We start from the raw sequence: 22,314 nt of genomic DNA, 5'->3' as shown, positions 1-22,314 counted from the left end.
TGTAAGGCAGGAGTGGCATTGCTGATGAGGCTCTGAACTTTGCCCACATATTACTATGACAAATTGCATCATTAGCAGCGCAAATTATATGTTATGTTACATTATTATTATTACTGCTGCTACTAATCTCCAGGAGTTCTCTATTTACACTACACACATGGGCACAAGATCACACTGGCAGGAGAAATACCTGCACAAGAGGGTTTGTAGTCAAGTGAATCATTTGATTTTTCAGATCTGGAGATATTAGGTAGTTACATGACATCTATTAGGGGTAGGAGCAGTGGGAAACATCTACTGCAATAAAAACCCATTGATAACTTTACATCAATTTATATTATACTATTTTTCATACAAGCTGTTCTGGATACCCTACATTTTTAAAAAAAACGGAAGCTGTAATAACTTAAAAGCTGCGACACATAACATATTAATCAATATACATTTTTTAGGTGGTTGTTATACTTCTAACACCATGAATGCTTGATGTCAGGGAAGAATTGTGTGAACAGGGGTTAATACCGTATATATCCCATATAAGTTAATGTTTCTTTGTAGAATTTACTGGATTGACTCTTAAATCACTATGTGTGGGTGTAGTGCCCTATGCCCTTCTGGTATTCATGATAGTTAAAGTGCACAAAACCACCTGATTGACCAGGCGCTGCCTACACAGATATTATTTATAGCTGGCTATAAATGCATTAATGCCCATAGTTCATGCAAGATAGCTGCAAGCTGCAACATTAACCCTTTTCATACCACCATGCTCCCTAACCAGTGACCTTTTAGTTACCGTATATGCTAGAGCCAAACCTTCAAAACCTTCATGGGTTTATCACTTATATTAAATCACTTATATTGTTCTAAAAGAACATTTATGAAGTTGGTAATTTTTTGGTAGTTTTTTTTTTCAGAAAATGCAGGTGAGTGATTATAGACTGCACAATTTGGCAATTATTTTTGTTTTTATTTCCACATTTCCATCAAGATAATCATGTGAGGGCATATTTTTGCATGACATGTACTTTTAGATTAGACCATGTAGAGGTACATATAATGGGGCAGATTTACTTACATGGTCCATTCGCGATCCAGCGGCGCGTTCTCTGCGCTGGTTTCAGGTCCGGCCGGGATTCATTAAGGTAGTTCCTCCGCCCTCCACCAGGTGGTGCTGCTGCTCTGAAAAGCATCGGAACGCATTGGAGTTCACCGAGCCGGGCTGAGTGAAGGTAAGTACAAGCTCCGCAACAGATTTTTTTCTTTAAATGCGGCGGTTTTTCCGAATCCATCGGGTTTTCGTTCGGACAAGCCCCCGATTTCCGTCGCGTGCATGCCAGCGCCGATGCGCCACAATATGATCGCGTGCGCCAAAATCCCGGGGCAATTCAGGGGACATCGGCACAAATCGGAAATATTCGGGTAACACGTCGGGAAAACGTGAATCGGACCCTTAGTAAATGACCCCCAATGTCTTATATGGGTTTAATTCATTTTTACAAATCCTTTGCAAATTTTCTTCAGTCTTATTAGGTGAACATGTGATTGTCTGATTGCTGAATACTTATGTATTGAAGTATATAGTACATTTTTACAGATGCTCCTTAGATCCTTTTAGATGTGTTACCCTGCTAACATTTCCCCATCTAGTGATCGATAAGAGAAGCAGTCTGTCCTTACCAATTAAGGAAATCTGTCAGCAGTTCTGACCATACAAAGCCTACATACCAAACAGTGTTAGGTATTGGTCCTGGTGAGCTGTGTTATAATAGCTTTGTGTTGTTAGTACCAGCTGGACTGTGTAAAATGGATAAGGGTTGTCTGTCTGTTGCTACAGCAGTCACACAGAGGAGAAGGGACGCCTCTTACAACAGCAGTCAAAACTTCTGATATACTCCTTTTTTATATATCTAAAATTTTAAAATAAAGGTAACATTTACTTTTATTTGCTTTTACACAGAAACCTAGCAGGAGAAGAGATAATGCCACCCCTGTAATGGCCCCTTTCACACTTGCGTTTTTTATGCGCGTTTTCTGCGCGTGCTTTTTTTTTTTTTAACGCGCGTTCAAATCTCGACATGCTCTACTTTTGCAAGTCACGCGTGTGAAAAACGCACCATACAAGTCTATGGAGATGCATCAAAAACGCATTGCACTCTGAGACACTTGCAAGTGCATTGCGTTTTTCACGTATCAATTGCCATAGAAAAGATAGAGCTCAGTCCTGAGTACAAAACGCATTGAAATTGCATTGAAATTGCATTTAAAACGCGCGTGAAAAACTGAAACACTGAACAAACTCTGACTGAAAACTGATTGCACTCTGATGCAAAATGTGCATTTTTCACTGATCGCACCCTGATCAGACTCTGACGTGATCTGCAACGCAAGTGTGGAAGGAGCCTAATAATTCAATATTGGTGAGGTAGAAAACATATCCCTAATACACATGACAATATTATTTTGTGATAGAGTACCCATGGAGTTATATGGACAGTTAATGATTCATAAAAAGCCTCCACTCTCATGGAGACATGGTTTTTTTATATTTCCTATAAAATGTGCAGTAGTGGGTCTTTATGTTATATAAACAGTACAGCTTCATATACATTGTATAGGGCCTTTACCTGTATATACAGCACTTAGTAAATAATTTATGGAACCCATTGTGATATTGAAACTCACATAACCGGGTATTGGCTTTATTTAATCCAGTGTACAGTCAGTTCTATGCTGCAATGTGTAATAAAAGAGTCAATTTACAGACATGATTTCCTTACACACTGTTCTTTATTTGCTCTAATAAAAACGTTAACCGTCTACTTCCCCATTGGGATGTCCTGCCATAACCTGCAAAACATACAGATGATCTTTATCAGAAATATAGATTATGTGGGAACCAGCAGGTACAGAGAGAGGGACAGACATCATTACATGTTATGTGCAGTGCTGTGGAATATGTCAGATTAACAGGTAAATTTAAAAGAATTTTGTTAGATCACTTACTACTTTTTTATTGCCACAAAAATGTTGTGACAGCTCGTCAAGAGTGGCATTGTAGATCTTCTGCCACCCCACTGCCATGGTGGATTTATAAGGAATAGAGATGAGCGAGTATACTCGTCCGAGTATACTGCTCGGTCGAGTATTAGCATACTCGGACCGGCTCGTTACTCGGACGAGTATCTCGCCGGCTCGAGATCGAGCAGTAAATTAATAAAATAAATTGAATAAAAGTATTTTTATTGTAAAAAAAAAATATTACACATGTTTGCAGATGTTTTACTTGTAAGAACACATTGAAATAACACTATTCTTCACTTTGCAGGTGTTCGCGCGTGTCTCCCGCTAAGTTAGGAGATGTGCACGAACATCTGGAATGTGAAGAATAGTGTTCTTTCAATGTGTTCTGCACTTAAATGGTCCTGTATTCACTGTTTTTAATGTTTTAATTCTATTCTTCACATTGCAGGTGTGCGCGCGTGTCTCCCGATAGGTTCGGAGATACGCCCGCACATCTGCAAAGTGAAGAATACTGTTATATCAATGTGTTCTGCGAACCTATCGGGAGACACGCGCGCACACCTGCAATGTGAAGAATAGAATTAAAACATTAAAAACAGTGAAAACACGAACATTTAAGGGCAGAACACATTGATATAACACTATTCTTCACTTTGCAGATGTGCGGGCGTAACTCCGAACCTATCGGGAGACACGCGCGCACACCTGCAATGTGAAGAATAGAATTAAAACATTAAAAACAGTGAATACAGGACCATTTAAGTGCAGAACACATTGAAATAACACTATTCTTCACATTCCAGATGTTCGTGCACATCTCCTAACTTAGCGGGAAAAGTGAAGAATAGTGTTATTTCAATGTGTTCTAACAAGTAAAACATCTGCAAACATCTGGAATTTTTTTTTTTGCACTGTTCTTTTACTGTTCAGTTTTATTAAAAAAAATGCTCGGGTCTCCCATTGACTTCAATGGGGCTCGTTATTCGAGACGAGCACTCGAGCATCTGGAAAAGTTCGTCTCGAATAACGAGCACCCGAGCATTTTAGTGCTCGCTCATCTCTAATAAGGAACTGTCATCCTGATAATATTGGCATGCGGCTACCCTGGGAAGGAACATCCCATGCCGGCCCACTGCGCCTGCATGCACCTCCATGTCTATTAACTTGGAGGGACGTGAAGGGGACATGACCGGCAGCCTGCACAAGCTTTAGCCTGTGCTCGGAATTGAGCCTATGTCAAGGATTGTACACCCTTATTTCAGGTGTCCAAGCCATTATTAATCTGGCCTGATGTCTTTAATGAAGAGAAGGTTTAGAGAAGGATGAAGGGGCAATTTATAAAAACATGCACCAATATTGATATTACCCCCACTGAGCACAATGGGGCACATTTACTTACAATGCTGCTGGAGTTCACAGAAAGTGTGAACACTAGGATCGCGTGCCTGAAATCATGAATGTGTCGATTCCCCGCATTGTTCCGACAGAGTTCACCTTCTTTTTTGTGGTGCACCTTTAACATATGGGACTCAGTCCGAATCAGTTGGACTGACCGAAGGCACGCCCCCTAATTTGCGTTGCATGGAAGCTAGCGCAGCTGCGCCACAAGAGGATCACATGCATCACAATCGCAGTGCAGACACTTGTGCAAGCCGTTTTAGCCATGAAGAGCATAAAAGGTCCAACTAAAGTGCGTCGCAAAGCGGTGCAAAGCCCTTAGTAAATGTGACCCAATGTGTCAGATAAACTAAGAGGCTAGAATTACCGTGGTGCAGACTATAGTAAATTTGCTGGGCTGGGGTGTCCCTGCTCCACCCTGTTATGGCCACTGTAAGGACATACAAGGCATGATAAATCCTTCTCAATGGCTTTAGCTCTCCAAAGCTTATTTTAATGCAGATATTCACACAAATCTTCCACAATACAACAGAAACTTTTGTACTGACCTTAAACGGGCTATGTGGGCAATGATGTGCCATATACAGTCCAGTGAACATAGCATGCCATTGCTCTGCTGCTAGTTGGGCCCTGTGGACTACAAGAGAAAATGAGAGCCGTTGGTTGCGGAGCTTGTTGGGGGAAAAACAAGGTACTGTATGTACTACTTTTTTTGTTTTGTTTTACAGCACATGAGGTTAATTAAAAAATAACTTTGACCCCTTTAAGTTACAGACTGAAATAGCCCACAACTAATTGTGTATCTTAGAGCTGAACTCCTACTGAATTTTACGCCTACCCCATGTATATGTATAAATTACAAATTACACTATTGTATTGTATTGTATTGTATTGTTAAGAAATCTAATATTAAGAACTGCAATGATGGAAAAACGATCGGCTCCATAAGCTGTACAGTATGTAAATGTGCACATAGCTCTGGACTGTAATAAAGACAGTAACTCAGGATCAGCAAGATAGTGGATTAAGAAAGCCGCCTACAAAGATTGTAGTCACTCCTATTGTTTCATCTGACAATGTTATTGATCTGTAATGTCTTCTCCTTATCTTGATCTGTAAAGTTCTCCGGAATATGATGAAGCTAAATAAATAAAGATTTATTGTTAGCATTATTAGTATAATTATTATCATATATTTATGTCAACCATAAAATGCTTCCACTAACCTAAAAATCAGCTTATCAGGATCTGAACCACTGAGGAGCATTTCATGTTTTACATGTAGTATTGCAGATCATTTAGCCATAATACTGGTCTAGGTAAGGACTGCACCATTACTAATGTCCCTTCACAGACTATTCTATCTGCATTTTTAGCTTTTTTTTTACCTTTTTTAAATGTGCTTTGCCACACACATATTTGTTGTTCTATTATTCTGGGATTATACATTTCCAAAAAAAATTATTTTAATCTCTCTTCTGTTATATGGGCAGTGCCAGTCTGTCTGCTCCTGCCCAAGACCACCCATTTGACTGAAGAACACCTAATAAGCATAGTTTAAGGGTTGATTCAGTACCCAATTTGCTAAGTAGACTCCCTACTGTCCGAAGGCTGGTACAGAGCTGAAGCAGACAGTCTGGCTCCACCAATCTGACAGTAGAAATTTGAAAATAATGATATTGATTGAACAGTGGGAGCTAGAGAAAAAATTTCAACTATGCCAGAATCAGTGGAAGAGCATCTACATAAGGGTGCCAAAGAGGTTGAGTTGATGGAGGTGGTGAAAGGTCCTCTTTAACCATGATGGAATATTATGTTGTGGTGTGGTAAGGGTTGTGTGGAGAGAACTGACACCTGTCATTAACAGCCGCAAACAATGCTGCTACCCAGGGTTGGATTAAAACTTCTATGGGCCCTGGGCTGCATTAATACTAAAGCCCCTACAAGTCCGGAATTCACTTCCTACATATGGTAATAGAATCAAGGAGAATTGCGGATGCGTCCCTTCTGCCTGCTTTTAGGACCTTGGGAGGACCCCTAACGGTCTTGAAATGTCTCTTGTGTACATGTTCATTGAGAATATGAAAAGATGTGAATTTCATGGGTGAAGGTCCTTCTCAGTATAAAATTTGGTGGGTAGATTGGGTATCTATGGGCCCACCTAGAAGACTTGGGCCCTGGGTTATGGCCCAATCTGCCTATATAATAGTCCACTATTGCTGGTACTGAATGAGGCAGTTAACCAGTTAAGTGTCGTGGACTAACCCAATAGTATAAAGAGATGGGAACGTGGTGCATAAGATATAATGCTCCAAATAATGTGCTACACACATGAGAACATAATCATATAGAAAACACAAGAAAAAACATGTGTATAGTAGCAAAAAACAATAATCTTTATTATTGCACAATACACAAAAGAAACACTAATCAGACAAAAACATATATAAAAACATTTAAAAATTGGGGGGATACAGTCCCAATTGTACCCCCAACAAAGAAACGGACAACAGGGGGACAGTGGCACCTGATAATCTGTCACCCCAGAACGACTCTGCTCTGAACACTTAGCCAAAGACCATGCAAAATACAAAAAACGTAACCCAATAGTGGCACTTTAATAATGGCACCTGAAACAATGAAACAATAGCTTGAAAAAGTTAAAAAAAATAAAACCCCCTTCAAATCAACCCCTTTCTTTTGAGCACATGTAAAATAAACATACAAATAAAATCATACATTTGTAGGGCATCCTCATGTCCTAAAAATTCCCGATCAAAATAGAAAAACTATCTACCAGAGTCCCTCCATGTTCTGGCTTTATAGACTATTACACTATCTCCCCTCACCCTGCTCCCTTGACTCTTCCCCCTCCCTATGCCTGATGTAATGTCACACAGTCGGTGGGGGAATCATCCTTCACAGAGTAACAGCCTGTTAAATGAAGCCATGGCTAAATAATATAGGAAGATCACTATAGTCACAGTCCCTGGATCTAGGAGTAAGTGACCCTAGTGTATCATGCATGATGGTAAATTGTCTTTAAAGGTATTAAGACATAACAAAACTCTATAAATTTGGTACCTCTGTGATTGTACAGATCCAAAGACAAAAGGGGAGTGCAAAAACAAGAGCATGAGAAAATGACACAACTGCTTTTTTACGTCAATTTCACCGTTCTTTCTTTTCATCTTTCTAGTATGAAACAATTGTTCTTTCCATTGTATGAAATAATTAGTGCCAGTAAAAAGTACAATTTGTCCAGCAGATAATAACCCCTCATACGTCTCTGTAAATGGATAAAATTTTACCACAAAGCAAGACAACTAATAGATGGTGATTATAAAATCTATTGGAGCAGCTCTTGGTATAAACTAAGCCCACTAATAAGAGGTGCAAAGTGCGACTAGACAGTCTTACACTATGACAGATTTTGTCATCCCGCATCAGACACTTTGATAAATCTGGCACAGCATAAGGGTAGCATCAAATCACATTCATGCGATACGCTCAGCTTTCCATAGACATATACTGGCAGATGGACGCATCCTTTTTGCCTTCATCTGCATAATATACATGATATAAAGTTAAAAACACAGAATGGAAAGACTCAGCAAGTACATTTTGCCATCCTGCTCTGTCCTGCTGAGCATATAAGGACAGTGACATCACTAGGGAAACACCCTGAACATCTGCAGCACCCAGGGTGAAGTTCACTCCTCCTATTTTCAGGGTGGAGGGGAGGGGAAGGACAACATATCCCACTTTATAAGTATACAGTGGGATACATCTTTGCTTTCTGTGGAAGGACATGTTGGGAATCCACTTGATGTTGCTTTCACACTATAATAGATTAATGTTGGGGCACAGACAAAATATTTAGTCCCATGGTAGTACTATTTTTTGCACCAAGAAAAATGTAATTCGCATTTTTACGCACAGTGATAACAAATGAGGCAGAACGTCCAAATTTTTGGTGTCGGGTCACTAAGCCAAATTAGATTCCCTTCAATATGCATTCATATTGTGTGTGCAAAAACACTCCAGTCATTTATAGAATGGGAAAGTTTATCATAACTTCCAACAGTAAAACCTGCTTCAGTATTTGTCAACGTATCCATAGGCTTCCATGAGAGAGAGATATTTTTTCTTTACGTAAAAGGGGAAAAAAGCACACAAGCCACAGAAGGAGCTTTCTTAGACAAACATAAGGTACTTACAAAGCGCACGTCCATTTACTACATTAGCCAGCGTTGGTTACTTGTTGAATCAGGCTTATCTGTGCTGGTTCTCTCTCTTGCTGATAACCAGCAACTAATCATGATTTAAGCATTTCTTCATGCCTAGCAACCTGTTGAGCAGCTTGTTAATACGACTATCAATCACCTCGAGATAAAATGAAGTTTGCACACAAAGCTAATTGTAAAAATAAATACTATTTGTAATAGGCAGTAAGACAAATAACAGAATCCCGAGGTCAAAGTGTGAAGAGCTTTACGATTAAAAAAAAAAGCGGTTGCAGGCAAATGTCAATACATTACGTGTAAGATCCAACAGTATACTCTGCTCTGTAATTTGTAGAAAATAGCTAGATACTTAGGAGTATACTGTACATACAATAGGTACATAACACTATATTTACTGGATAGATACTTAAAAAAAACATTACTGCAGTATGAAAGCAAAATTAGTTCCTGGGATTCCTGTATCATAGAATGGAAGAGTTTTCTAAATGTTCTATGATGTACAGTGTTTGCATAAGTCACTACATGCACAAACCTTTCTGACTTTGTACTATTTTTTTTACTATTTACTTTCCTGAAAAGTGGTCTGGGAGGTAGAATAAGTTCTCACAGCTTGGAAAATTAACTACAGTTTACCATGGAAACTGGTGTAAATAACAGCTCAAATCTATGCCAACCCCTAGTATATGACTCTTAAGAAACATATGTAACAAACATACTTGCCACTTCTTGAAAGGTCCAGAATGCTCCAGAAAATAAGACTCTCCCGAGTTTAGGTGATCACTCCTTATGGGCTCTCATTCGTTGCATAAGCGATGTGGGCATTTTATGTGCCATTTGAGTCAAGAAAAAAGTGTCATGACAAACACGTTGTGTGCTAATGTCACTCAAAGCAGTGTAACATTTACTAAAAGGTTCCTCAAAAGGGCTGTGACCAATCAGGAAAGTTTCATGGAATTATTCGTGCCAGCTCTCCAGAAAGTTGGCATGAAAATAGATCAGGTTTTGCATAGGAAATATAAGCACCTATAGGAGGCATATAGCAGTATATGTTAATTTCTCCCACTGTAATGCATTAGTTAGAACTCTAACTGTGTCATTGGTTTTTTTGGATTTTAAAAAAAGATGTGAATAAACCATGAAGGCATTTTTATACAGCACATTTATTTCAGAAACTCTACAATTCATCTTAAAGGGATTGTCCCAAATTTGATTGTTATCCGCTATCCAAAAGAGATGGGATAACAATCTGATCAATGAGGGTCTGACTGCTAGTACCCTCACCAATAACGAAAAAAGACTGACACCAAGCACAGGAAAAGGGGGTCCCATTCTCAGGGATGGAATAAACTAGCAGCTGTTGAGCCACTCCTTTTAATACTATTACTATGTCGTAAATTGCCAAACAAAATGCCATATCCAGCACTCCCATTCACTGTCTATTGGATTTCCAATGCTCCCTTATTAGGTATTGGAGTGGCTGGATGTCCGATCCCTTTATTAGTGAGAATGGGATACTTGTATTCATGACCATTGAGGTCCTAGCAGTCAGACCCCCACCAATCAGACTGATATCTCATATCCTGTGGAAAGCGAATAATAATCAACCCTTCTAAGATCTTCAGAAACTGTTGAGGCCACTATAATTGCTAAATACTGTATCATATGTATGCTTAGGTAAGGTTCACCTACAATATATTACAATATATTCCTCTACTCTGGGGAACTGTAGCTGATCTTTAAGTGCCAATTATCATTATGTTATCAATTTGATAAATGAATACTTGATTAATTCAATTGAATTAATGGAATATAACATGAACCGAAAGTATTATCCTGTGACTCAAATAATATGACATGCAGAATTCACAGGACATCCTTAAATAGATCACTGTCCAGTCATATGGCAATTACTGAGAGCTTAAGCATGCACAGCTGAGTCACACACAAATGGTCAATTCATCTCTTATCAACGCATCTGAACATAACTATTACATGTATTACAGCTTGTACAGCATGCTATGGTTATCTTTACTATACAATTGAATGCATGCATATATCCTTATATATAATAGATATATTATATATATATATTATATATATATATATTGAGAAAGGCTTCGGATGAGGCCGAAACGTAGCAACTTGGGAATAAAAACCACTTGATTTTTCCCACAACACTGGAGTGCCGCCTATTTTTCTATTTTGTATGGACTGTGGGACCTAGCCGGCCCGTTTGAGCGTGCACCCAACCATACTTGTTAAGCAGTGCCGCTGTGAACTTTTTTTCTTTTTTCTATATAGATATATATAGATATATATATATATATATGTATGTATAAGGATATATGCATGTATTCAATTGTATAGTAAAGATAACCATAGCATGCTGTACAAGCTGTAATACATGTAATAGTTATGTTCAGATGCGTTGATAAGAGATGAATTGACCATTTGTAGCGTACACGCTACCGCTACAGAGGATTCTGGTGGTGATAATTTTAAGTTGTCAGTTTAAAGCTTATTCCAGTACACTATTCATAGGGCAGCATTGCAGGCTCAGAGAAAACATATATAGAGTAACATCTGAAAGGGGATCAATAACACCATGTTCACATACAGAGATTCTGGCAGGATTTAAATCACAGGTAGAATGAGAAAAAATGTTTGTGCAACACGTCTACAATTTGCTGTGATACAAATTTGCCTTTAATTATACTCTATGATAAAAAGGCATCATTTATCCAGCAGTTGAATTGACAATCATTAGATACAATGTAGTAGTATTATGCAGTAACAAAACATTAACAATACTTTCCATTTTACTTTTTCAGGATAACTAAATATTCTGCACCTGTTTAGTAAGTTCACATATTACTGATGTGAGAATAGGGAGGCCTTCCAGGGAATGTTAGTAGTTTGACTAAATGTCCCATCAGTTTGGATGATTGGGATAATACAAAATACTAAAGTGATTAACATCTACTTAGCAGAGATTACAAATAAATATGTTTTTGTGCACACACGAGGACACATTACAAATGAGAGTAAGAGATTTATCTGCCAATGACTTATGTAGTAGATAGCGCTTCAAGGGGATTTCCAGTTAAATGCAAACACAGGCTATTTCATGTATAAATGGTCTGGAATGTTTTGAATTCCTTATAGTTATAAAAAATCTCTCAAAATGGGTCTCTGATCTGCTCTTGAAAGCCAATTGAAATAAAGATCGGAGTGATTATAAAGTAAAGTAAGTGCCACTATAAGGTCGGGGGGCAATTCATTCATTCATTTCTTTCTCTGTTTACTCAATACAAAGAAGGGGTGGTGAGGAAGGGGGCAGCTTTAGGCAAACAAATACATTTTATGCATCTAACATCTACCATGTTTTAGTTATGTGCAGGTGATAGCACAGATGTTGAACACAGTGCAAATCCACCCCAGAGACATCCTGACCACAGATAGAAGACAGCTGCTTTGTAACAGGTAGTGGATTCCAGTCCAGTACAGGACCAGTGTTGTTGCATGTTAAAGCCAGTGACACACAGAAACTGAAAAGAAATATGGATGCTATATAATAGATTTTAAAGGGAACCTGTCACCTGTACATACATTTTTACCTAATGACAGTTTTCCATAGCCTTTGTAATATAATTTCCCAGTCTGATTTTTTATTAACATTAATGGTTCCATTTTTAAAGTTTAACTTGCTTCCTGCCGGCAAACTGCATCCAATCACGGGAGTTTTGGAGACCCTTGTATCATCATCATTATCTCCTCTGCTAGATCTTCCTCTTTCCTTCCTACCCCTCCCTTCTGAAGGTACGAGCTAACAGAGATTTGTATGGAACATGAGGTCGGCTAACTGAGACCGAACTGGATGCATGATGGAAGAGGAGGAACAGAGGAGTAAGATCTAGCAGAGAAGATAATAATGATGATTGCAGTCATGTAACAGAAGCCCACATGACTCGACACAGCTTGCTATTTTTAATTGTAAAAGCAGATTTGATTAATTAGTATTAATTAGTATTAAAAAGTATATGACAACCTGCCATTATGTAAAAATGTATGATCCTGATCACCAGTTACCATTAAGTATGTTTCTATGGTTACCTCATCAAGTTATCACACAGACCATTTACATATCAAATGTGCCTATGGTTTGTGCCTCCAGAGGTTTAACCAAGGTTTTAAGAACGTACTATGCGATTTGGTGCCTACTTTCTCTTTTAGTTTTTGCTACCATACAATAAAATCCGAAGGAAAATTTTCTTTACATTCGCTGTCTATAGCCGTGCAGCCTGATAACCACAGGCAACCTGAAACGCGTAGGTCTATTATCACCATTACAACCATCCTGTAGTTGTCAGGCTGCACGGCTATAGACAACAAATCTAAAGAAAAAAAAACTTTTGGACACAAGAACAGCTTTTAAATTATGGCTATAAATTGAGGGGGACAATAGGTGGATGTTATGTCCTGTAGAAGCCCTTGTTGGTGAAACTCAAGTTGGATGTGGATATGTGTCCTAATTATACTCCGCTGAGACTATGATTCCTGTGGATTTTTTTAACAATTTTATACAAGGCCTGTTTTATACATTCTTTTGTGAGTATAATAGATTTTACTCTCTATATTTGGTGCTTTATTCTACTGCACTATGAATTGCGATTTTTTTTCTATTCTGATATTGAATCAGGAGGTACATCTGAACACCAGACCCCCTAGAAGGGATCACTTTCCCGGAGGTGCCCGTTTGAGAGCTACACGCAGGATACTTTTAGAATTGATTGTCCAAGATATGCCTATTTGGGATAAACTTTGGATTGTTATTGCAAAAAAAAAAAGACACTGTGCCACCAGATAAGGTGACTATAGGTTATACACCATTTGTAGGAGATGAAAATAAAAAAAATAGCTTTTTAAAATTTCCAATGTGCTCCTGAACTTGTGTCATGGACATGTGTCTGTTTTCAACCATATAAACTATGTAACTAGCAATTGTATTTTCTCTTCTCCGTTTGATTCAGAACTTCACTGGTATTTATTTGTTACCTGTCAGGAATTTTATTTTGCTGTAACGTACCTGTCGTAATTATGGAAAAAAAAAACATTCCACTATTTTCTCAATCTCAGAGCTAACTGTCTAGACACTTTACCTACTTCTAAGGTATTGGCCACAAAAAAGCAGAGAAAAGGCCAATTGGCCAATATATCTATGCCAAGTGAGATGAGTATTTCAGTGTGGACTGGTCAGTGGAAATTTAAATACTGCTAATTATTTTCTCAAAATGTTTCCACTACCATGTTAAAGAAGTCAACAAACATGGTTGAAGTATGCCAGGAAGATTTGTGCCAGACATGCAGTGTATTTGCTCTCCAGATCAAGACTTTACTAAACGTGACTTTCATCAAGTTTCAGTATGTCACACGAAGGATATGTTGTACACAGTTTAATGCTATTATTGGCGTAAGTTTCTTTTTTCTTCATTTTATTATATGTCTAGATTCCAGTGACCTGGTAAATCATTAATAGAGTCATTTAGAGATATGATAACGGCAGCCAATAAGTAAGAAAAGCTGGCATTGTTTTCCATGTCACATCAGTCACTAGGAATTATAATAGTGATTTTCACATTAACATTCTTAAACTATGATATCCAGAACTCCACCATTGTATAGAAATACTTACAACTAATTAGGGTCTATATTTTTTGGAAGATTTGAACACAAACAACATTTTTGCTTTTGATTCTGAGTACAAGATAAAATTGGTCTTTGTATTAAAGATAGGTTTCTCTCTATAAAAAAGTACAGATTGTAATGTAATTGTGTCCCTGAATATACTGTCTGGCGCCATAATATTGATAAGATATTGTTGTATATATACTATACCTTGCTATAAAAAATGTTCAGACTATATGGCAACCTCTTATAATAAAATGGGGGCCATTTGTCAAGTGCTAAATAAAAAGAATAAATTTAATTTTTGTTGACTTTTGCACAATTTTTAATGGTTTAAGCCTAACTTAAAATTAATTTACACTATTTTTGGCAGCAGTGTTACTGGCTTTTTTTTATTTTCATTTTCTACCTAGAAAAGTGGAAATTACTTATTCCACAATTTTTAAACAGATTTATCAATTGCGCCTTTTAAAAAACTGCAAATTATTTTCCACTTCCATGTTAAAACTACCACTTGGGTAGACATTATTTAAACCATATATAGTCTGCTCGGGATTCATCCTCCATTTAGGGAATTAGTTTTCACCAGGCTTTAACAGCAGGACAGCTGGAGAAAAACATTGTTCAAAAATATACTAATAATCGATGATTGCTTCTGTGCCATCGATCGTCTAATGTGTCTTTCTGCACGGTTAGCCAGTACTAGTAATAAATGGTCCTGTTTTTCTTATATATGAGAATCTTTTTCTCCTTTATTTATGCACATTTTGGGTTTTCTTTACGGCCTATGTTGGTGATCCCGTTCTGGGCTGTTTCACAGCTCTACATAGCTTATTCTAACTTGCTATGTATATGTCCTTTAATTCATCGTATGTTTGATGACTCACTGCTTATTTTCCCATGTATTTTTAATCATGTGTTTACTTGCCCCCTCTTCTCTTTCCTTTTGGGGGACACATTCTCATATTCATATTATCTAATTCAAGTTATTTGCACACCTAGCCCTAGGTGTACTTTCTAGGTGTTTGTATTTGTATTTTTATTAGTTATCGCGCCAATATAAATGTCTAGGTTACCTGTATACATACTTTATTGCTCTCACTTCTAAGTAATCTAAGTAACACTTCTAAGTAATCTGCACAGATATAAATTTTCTCATTTTACTGTAATGGTCTCACCCTTGGAATGACACTTCTTTATAGAAGATACTTGCGCACGATCACCAATCTTAGGCCCCTTCCACACTTGCATTGCAGATCACATCAGAGTTTGATCAGGGTGCGATCAGGGTTTGGTCAGTGAAAAACGCACATTTTGCATCAGAGTGCAATCAGTTTTCAGTCAGAGTTTGTTCAGTGTCTCAGTTTTTCACGCACGTTTTCAATGCAATTTCAGTGCAATTTCAATGCGTTTTTCACGCGCAGAAAAAACGCATTGCACTTGCATTGCACTTGCGTGTCTCAGAGTGCAATTTTTGATGCATCTCCATAGACTTGTATGGTGCGTTTTTCAACTTTTGACTTGCAAAAGTAGAGAATGTCGAGATTTAAACGCGCGTTAAAAAAACGCATGTGTGCGTGAAAAAAAATGGAAGTCTGAAAAGACCCATTGGTTACAATGGGTCAGAGTGCAATGCAAGTTCTGCACGTCAAAAGCACGCGCAGGAAACGCGCGTGAAAAACGTAAGTGTGAAAGGGGCCTTACACTTCTCTGCAGGACATGCGGTCACTTCTGCTACTGCGCGGTGTATCAATCCACACACCATGACACACTGCTCGACATACACCTGCAGGTACCAATTAAACTGATTGACCTATTGTTGCCTACCCCCCTCTCTCTCTGCCTACACCTGCCTGCCTCGTTCAATTGTCTTACCTTAGGACAATATGGTTTTGTATATAGCGGGCATGTAGGGATCAATACATTTGAGCTTTGTAACATTGGTCATTTGCACTCTTATGCACCATCTTTGCACTTTAGCTCTATATGGTTATCTATATATATTTTGGTCCTCATGGTTACTGTAGTTCACCTTTTGGCATACTGTAGTAGGGTTTTTAGGGCAATTTGGCCCTTGGCAGTCATGTACACCCCTTTGGTATACTTTTTAAGTGTTTTTATATTTATTGTTGTCCTGTCTTGATTATGTTTGAATTGTTATTTAATTAATAAAATCTTTGTCACATTTTTGCCCAGCCTTGTGTACGCATCCCACCTTTTTCTCATTTTGTTTGGATTGTATAGCCATTGGGATGCGTCGGCTTACATATATTTACATACTTTGGTAGTGCCTGTCCTTCACATTTTTTGTCTAGGCATTGCTCCTGTGCAAGTAACACGGGCTGCCCAGTGCTTCTTTGTTTTCTAATTATGCACTCCTCCGTGCTCTCCATTTACAGACACTGCCTCCCATCCCTCTGCCCGAGAGCCGGTGATGACATCCAGCTCTCGGGAAGCCTCTCAAAAGTAAGACAGCAGATGCAGCTACTCAATAGGAATGTACAACGTGCATGCGCAAGACTTTCCGAGAGCCAGGTGACGTTGACGGCTCTAATATAAAACTATGCTTTATATTACCTTTGCATGACTCATGGATCTCAATTACTTTGATTCTGTTTGTTCCTGAATTTATTTGGATCTCCCCATGATATCTAGCCTCTTTTGGTTTTCTTCATTTTGTCAAACAGGTCCTATTTAAGTGTTTACTTGCTTGAGAACAGTTGTGGCAGTGATCAGGCATGGGTGTGGCAGGGGAAATTAAGCTTGGCTTCCCAAAGAAACAACAAGTTATTTATGTTTTAAGGGTAGCAGGCAATTACTTTTCCACACAGGGGGTTTAAGTTTGATTACTTGTGTTGTGTTTGTCTAATATTTAAATTTATTTGGTGATCAGAGACATTTAAATGACCACCAGCCATAAGATTAAGAAATCAGGAAGGGGCAAATACTTTTTCGTACCACTGAATATAGAAAAGCTCATTGTGCCAAAATGACATTAGCACCGAAGTTAATTCAAACCTGTATATATAGTGTCCTGCATTCTAGCTCCTCTGCTACCTTCGAATATCAATTTGGGTTGTTCCCCAAATAGCTTCTGAGTTCTGCAAGAAAACTGCATTTAGGTCACGGAGATACCCCCTAACAGTGCCACTTCAGAGCAGTGGAGGTGTCACGGGTGCTCCTGCAATCCATGTCACGGATCGCGGGTACACCCATGCTCTGCTGCCGCGGTCCCCTCTCCCCCAGCCCTCACTTACCTCTCCTGGCTCCTGTCTGTGCTCCAGCTCACGGCGTGTAGGCCGCTGGCCTCCTTGCCTGCAGTAGCATGCTCTCACCACTAGAGGGCGCGTGCGCGGACTTCTCAAGCCTTAAAGGGCCAGCGTCCTCCTGATTGGCTGCTGCTAATCCGGCTCGCCCTTATAATCCGGCACCTCCCTTCTATACCTGCCGGATCTTCTCCTAGGATCTCCTATGGTTTCCATGCCAGGCTTCCCTAAGCCGTTCCTGTGGAAGAGAAAGCCCATTAGCGTTTCCAGACGCTTTCCTGTCTTTCTGTGTGTCTCCAGCGTTCCCATATGCTCCTGGTGTGTCCTGTCTTCCAGAGTTTCCAGACGCCTCAGTGTTTCCCGTCTCCAGCGTTCCCATACGCTTCCTGCTGTGCCTTCCAGGGTTCCAGTCCAGCTGTGTCTGCAGTCCGTGCCAGCATTACCAGTGTTCCTCTGTGTTGCTGCTGTCATCCCAGGCCTGGACTGTTTCCTGCACTTCCCTGTACCTTGGCTGCCACCGCAGGCCTCATACCATCTCCTGCGGTGGTCCAGAGGGTCCACTGGTCCACAGACTCCACCCTCCGGACTCTTCCCATAGAGACTTTTAGTTCCGTTGTCTGTGTGACCCGTTACAGCAAGATCCGGCCATGGACCCCGCCAAGGCCATGGATCCCGTCAAGGACATGGACTGTTCTAATGACTCAGACCAATTGCTGGCAGAGGTCCTCATCCAGCAGTCTCAACTGATTTTTTCTTGGAGAAAGGATCTGAGCGGGGTTACCACCCTGCTCCGACAGCTGCTAGACTCCCGGCTACCGCAGACTCTACTTCCGCAGCTTCCCAGTGCTGCTCCGGTTTTCCAAGAGCCACTCCAGCCTGCCTCCATGCCTCTGCAGCTGTTTGATTGTCAGCAACCTCAAGTCCGGCTTCCGTGGCGGCCTCGCTTGGCTCCCGTGTTCCAAAAGCCGGCCGCCGTGCTTCCTCAGCTTCCAAGCTCTAATCCGGTTTTCCAAGAACCACTCCAGCCGGCCGCCATGCTTCCACCGCTTCCAAGTTCTCCACCGGCCTTTCCAGAGGTCGCTCCAGTGTCTCCGCCGGCCTTCCCAGAGGCCGCTCCAGTGTCTCCGCCGGCCTTCCCAGAGGCCGCTCCAGTGTCTCCGCCGGCCTTCCCAGAGGCCGCTCCAGTGTCTCCGCCGGCCTTCCCAGAGGTCGCTCCAGTATCTCCGCTGGCCTTCCCAGAGGTCGCTCCAGTATCTCCACCGGCCTTCCCAGAGGTCGCTCCAGTGTCTCCACCGGCCTTCCCAGAGGCCGCTCCAGTGTCTCCACCGGCCTTCCCAGAGGCCGCTCCAGTGTCTCCACCGGCCTTCCCAGAGGTCACTCCAGTATCTCCACCGGCCTTCCCAGAGGCCTCCGGCTTCCAAGAGCCGCTCCAGCCTCCGCAGCTTCCTAAAGCTGTTCCAGCTTTCCAAGAGCTGCTCCTGCCTCCGCAGCTTCCCAGTGCTGCTCCGGCTTCACAAGAGCCACTTCAGCCTCCGGTTGTACTGCTTGCAGAGGAGTCTATGCAAGTTTGTCCTGTTTCTGCTTTTCTCCTTAGGTGTTCCGTCACCGAGATGAATTGGAGGAGGCGAAAGAAGAGGCTGAAGAAGAAGAGAAGAGGGGCCCTAAAGGGGGGGGGTACTGTCACGGGTGCTCCTGCAATCCATGTCACGGATCGCGGGTACACCCATGCTCTGCTGCCGCGGTCCCCTCTCCCCCAGCCCTCACTTACCTCTCCTGGCTCCTGTCTGTGCTCCAGCTCACGGCGTGTAGGCCGCTGGCCTCCTTGCCTGCAGTAGCATGCTCTCACCACTAGAGGGCGCGTGCGCGGACTTCTCAAGCCTTAAAGGGCCAGCTTCCTCCTGATTGGCTGCTGCTAATCCGGCTCGCCCTTATAATCCGGCACCTCCCTTCTATCCCTGCCGGATCTTCTCCTAGGATCTCCTATGGTTTCCATGCCAGGCTTCCCTAAGCCGTTCCTGTGGAAGAGAAAGCCCATTAGCGTTTCCAGACGCTTTCCTGTCTTTCTGTGTGTCTCCAGCGTTCCCATATGCTCCTGGTGTGTCCTGTCTTCCAGAGTTTCCAGACGCCTCAGTGTTTCCCGTCTCCAGCGTTCCCATACGCTTCCTGCTGTGCCTTCCAGGGTTCCAGTCCAGCTGTGTCTGCAGTCCGTGCCAGCATTACCAGTGTTCCTCTGTGTTGCTGCTGTCATCCCAGGCTTGGACTGTTTCCTGCACTTCCCTGTACCTTGGCTGCCACCACAGGCCTCATACCATCTCCTGCGGTGGTCCAGAGGGTCCACTGGTCCACAGACTCCACCCTCCGGACTCTTCCCATAGAGACTTTTAGTTCCGTTGTCTGTGTGACCCGTTACAGGAGGAAGATATATCTAAGTAGCTAAGCTACCAAGGGAGAGAGAACAAGGGCACGTGAGTGCAGGACCCATAATAGGACATGCTTTGAGATGCCATCTTCTGCACTTGATGACTATAGAGTCAATGCTGACTAAAAAGCTACTTAACATGAATTCTTAAGAGTAAAACATAACATCTCATAATATATTATAATAACCTTCATGAGTATTTGTCACATACATACCAATTTGAGCCTCTGATGAGGTCCTGAGAAAATATTGTAGTGGGGCTGAGCTCAAGTACCTGAGGTTTTGTAATCTTTTATGTATTTGTGTAGCCTTTTATATAAAGCACTTTTTTATCATACATTTTAGTATATATTTAGAAACCTACGTATGTGTGCAGAGAAAAATACCAATAAAAAGGCCACAATAAGCAGGACAGACTCTTATTGGTCATAACAAACAAAAGTTGCCATGGGAAAACAAGAGCAGTTTTCATAAATGGGCCATAAGGGCAATGTGTGTATAGATAATTATTTTAATTTAGACTAACAGAAAACATCTGGCTACAACATTTCTGGCTATTCTTTGAAATATAACAATGAAAGAAAATGCCATCTATAAAATCTAGCAACAAACAACAGCAGATGCAATCATTGACATATAGTAACCCAATGCTATTAAATTAAGCAGTAAATCCTTTGCTCCAATATAGTACTATAATTCTATATCTAGATACAAGGAAATTCCTAGGATTCCAGGTCACAAATGAGTGGATGAATCTGCATATTTGTTATAAATATACCACAGCTTTGGTAGATTTTTAGCACATTTCAAGTAGTTTCTTTACACAGAATGATTATTTTCATATAGGTGTATATGAAGACAATTGGGCATATTTATCAAGCTGTCTGAAAGTCAGAATATACCTAGTTGCCAATGGCAACCAATCATAGCTCCCCTTTAAAATATTCATGAGTACTGGTAAAATTAAAGCTGAGCTGTGATTGGTTGCCATGGACAACTAGAAATATTCTGCCTTTCAGAGAGCTTGATAAATCTGCCCCAATGAGTAAGATATGGCTATCCAGGGGATATAGACCATAATGGTATTGATGTTCTGCGTACAGCATAGGACCAGTGGGGTAGCTAGGGTTTCAGCACAGAGGGGTCGGGCACATCTGACTGGGCCTCCTTATGAAATGTTTTTAATTTCACAGGCACAAACTACTATTTGAGTGCTGCCAGCAGTCGGCAGGCCCTTGGCTGAAGCAGAAGATCACTGTGTGTGCTGTGAATTCTGCCCTTTTCCCAGTGCCACTTTGTCTCACCCATCACCTGTGTCTCCTGCTAACCCAGAGCTCCCAGCGCACACAATGTTCTTTTGCTGCAACCCCGGACCTGTCTTCTCCAGCAGCGCTCACAGCTCACATCTTGGGATGCTTTTACAAAAGGTCAGTAGCATTACTTAGTGGGCCACAGCAGGGCCAGGATGAGGCATTTTGTTTTTTGTAAACATTGTACAGGTATGAAAATATACCTTATATATTTCATTTTAAGCCCAGAAGAAAATGGCGAGTTTTGGCAGATAAAATTCACTCAGGTTTTGGGGGGCAGAAAGCTTTGTGGGCGTTCCAGCGTTACGCGACAGGCTTCCTTCCTTAACCTAGGTTTGAGATCCTGACATGTCTGTATTGTCCACAGTACAGTACATATGATGCCGTATGTACGTCCAGCATCCAGGGAGACCATAACCAGTGGGAGGTGCATTCTGTCAGCCAGTCAATGGTCAGTCCTCCATTATCCAGCCATCGTTTTGCCAGTGCACCATTTTTTATACAGATACGGATACAATGACATACGTGCGCATAAGAATGAAAAATGACACATATATACAGAATCATATGGCAAAAAAATGCAGGACCAGAGAAACCATGCACTCTTGGAAAAGGGGCCTAACATTGTAACTAAGGGACACTTAGCAGAAAGTTTCTAGCTATATGTACGGCAGGTAGCATGAGGCCGCCATATTAGTGCATAGTGCACGGAACAGTGAGCTCACATGTCATATTGGAAAGATGTTCACAACTACCCCCCCCCCACACACACACACACACGTCAAAAATCATCTGAAATGACTGTTATGCTTAAAAAAAACTAATCAGAAATGCTGGTTAATAATAAAAATCAATTAAATGCTGTAAACTTAACCCATTTTTAAATTTAAACTTGTCAATCTTCATCAATATGTGATTTATAGCACTGATAATTGGTTAACCTTAATTACACTATCACTGTAAATT

At 40.7% G+C, this 22,314-nt stretch overlaps 1 long non-coding RNA gene across 1 annotated transcript; it reads right to left on the bottom strand.

Annotated features, from left to right (window-relative positions):
- Positions 1-2,685: 2,685 nt before the first annotated feature.
- LOC140116545 (uncharacterized) lies at positions 2,686-7,652 on the bottom strand. The gene is made up of 4 exons (XR_011852803.1): positions 7,506-7,652; positions 5,464-5,563; positions 4,971-5,059; positions 2,686-2,850 (listed from the first exon to the last, which is right to left on the bottom strand). It is a non-coding gene; the product is annotated as an uncharacterized lncRNA (long non-coding RNA).
- Positions 7,653-22,314: the final 14,662 nt, after the last annotated feature.

Source organism: Engystomops pustulosus, chromosome 2 (assembly GCF_040894005.1).
Source record: "Engystomops pustulosus chromosome 2, aEngPut4.maternal, whole genome shotgun sequence".
NCBI classification, from domain to species: domain Eukaryota; kingdom Metazoa; phylum Chordata; class Amphibia; order Anura; family Leptodactylidae; genus Engystomops; species Engystomops pustulosus.
This window is presented reverse-complemented; position numbering and strand designations above follow the sequence as displayed.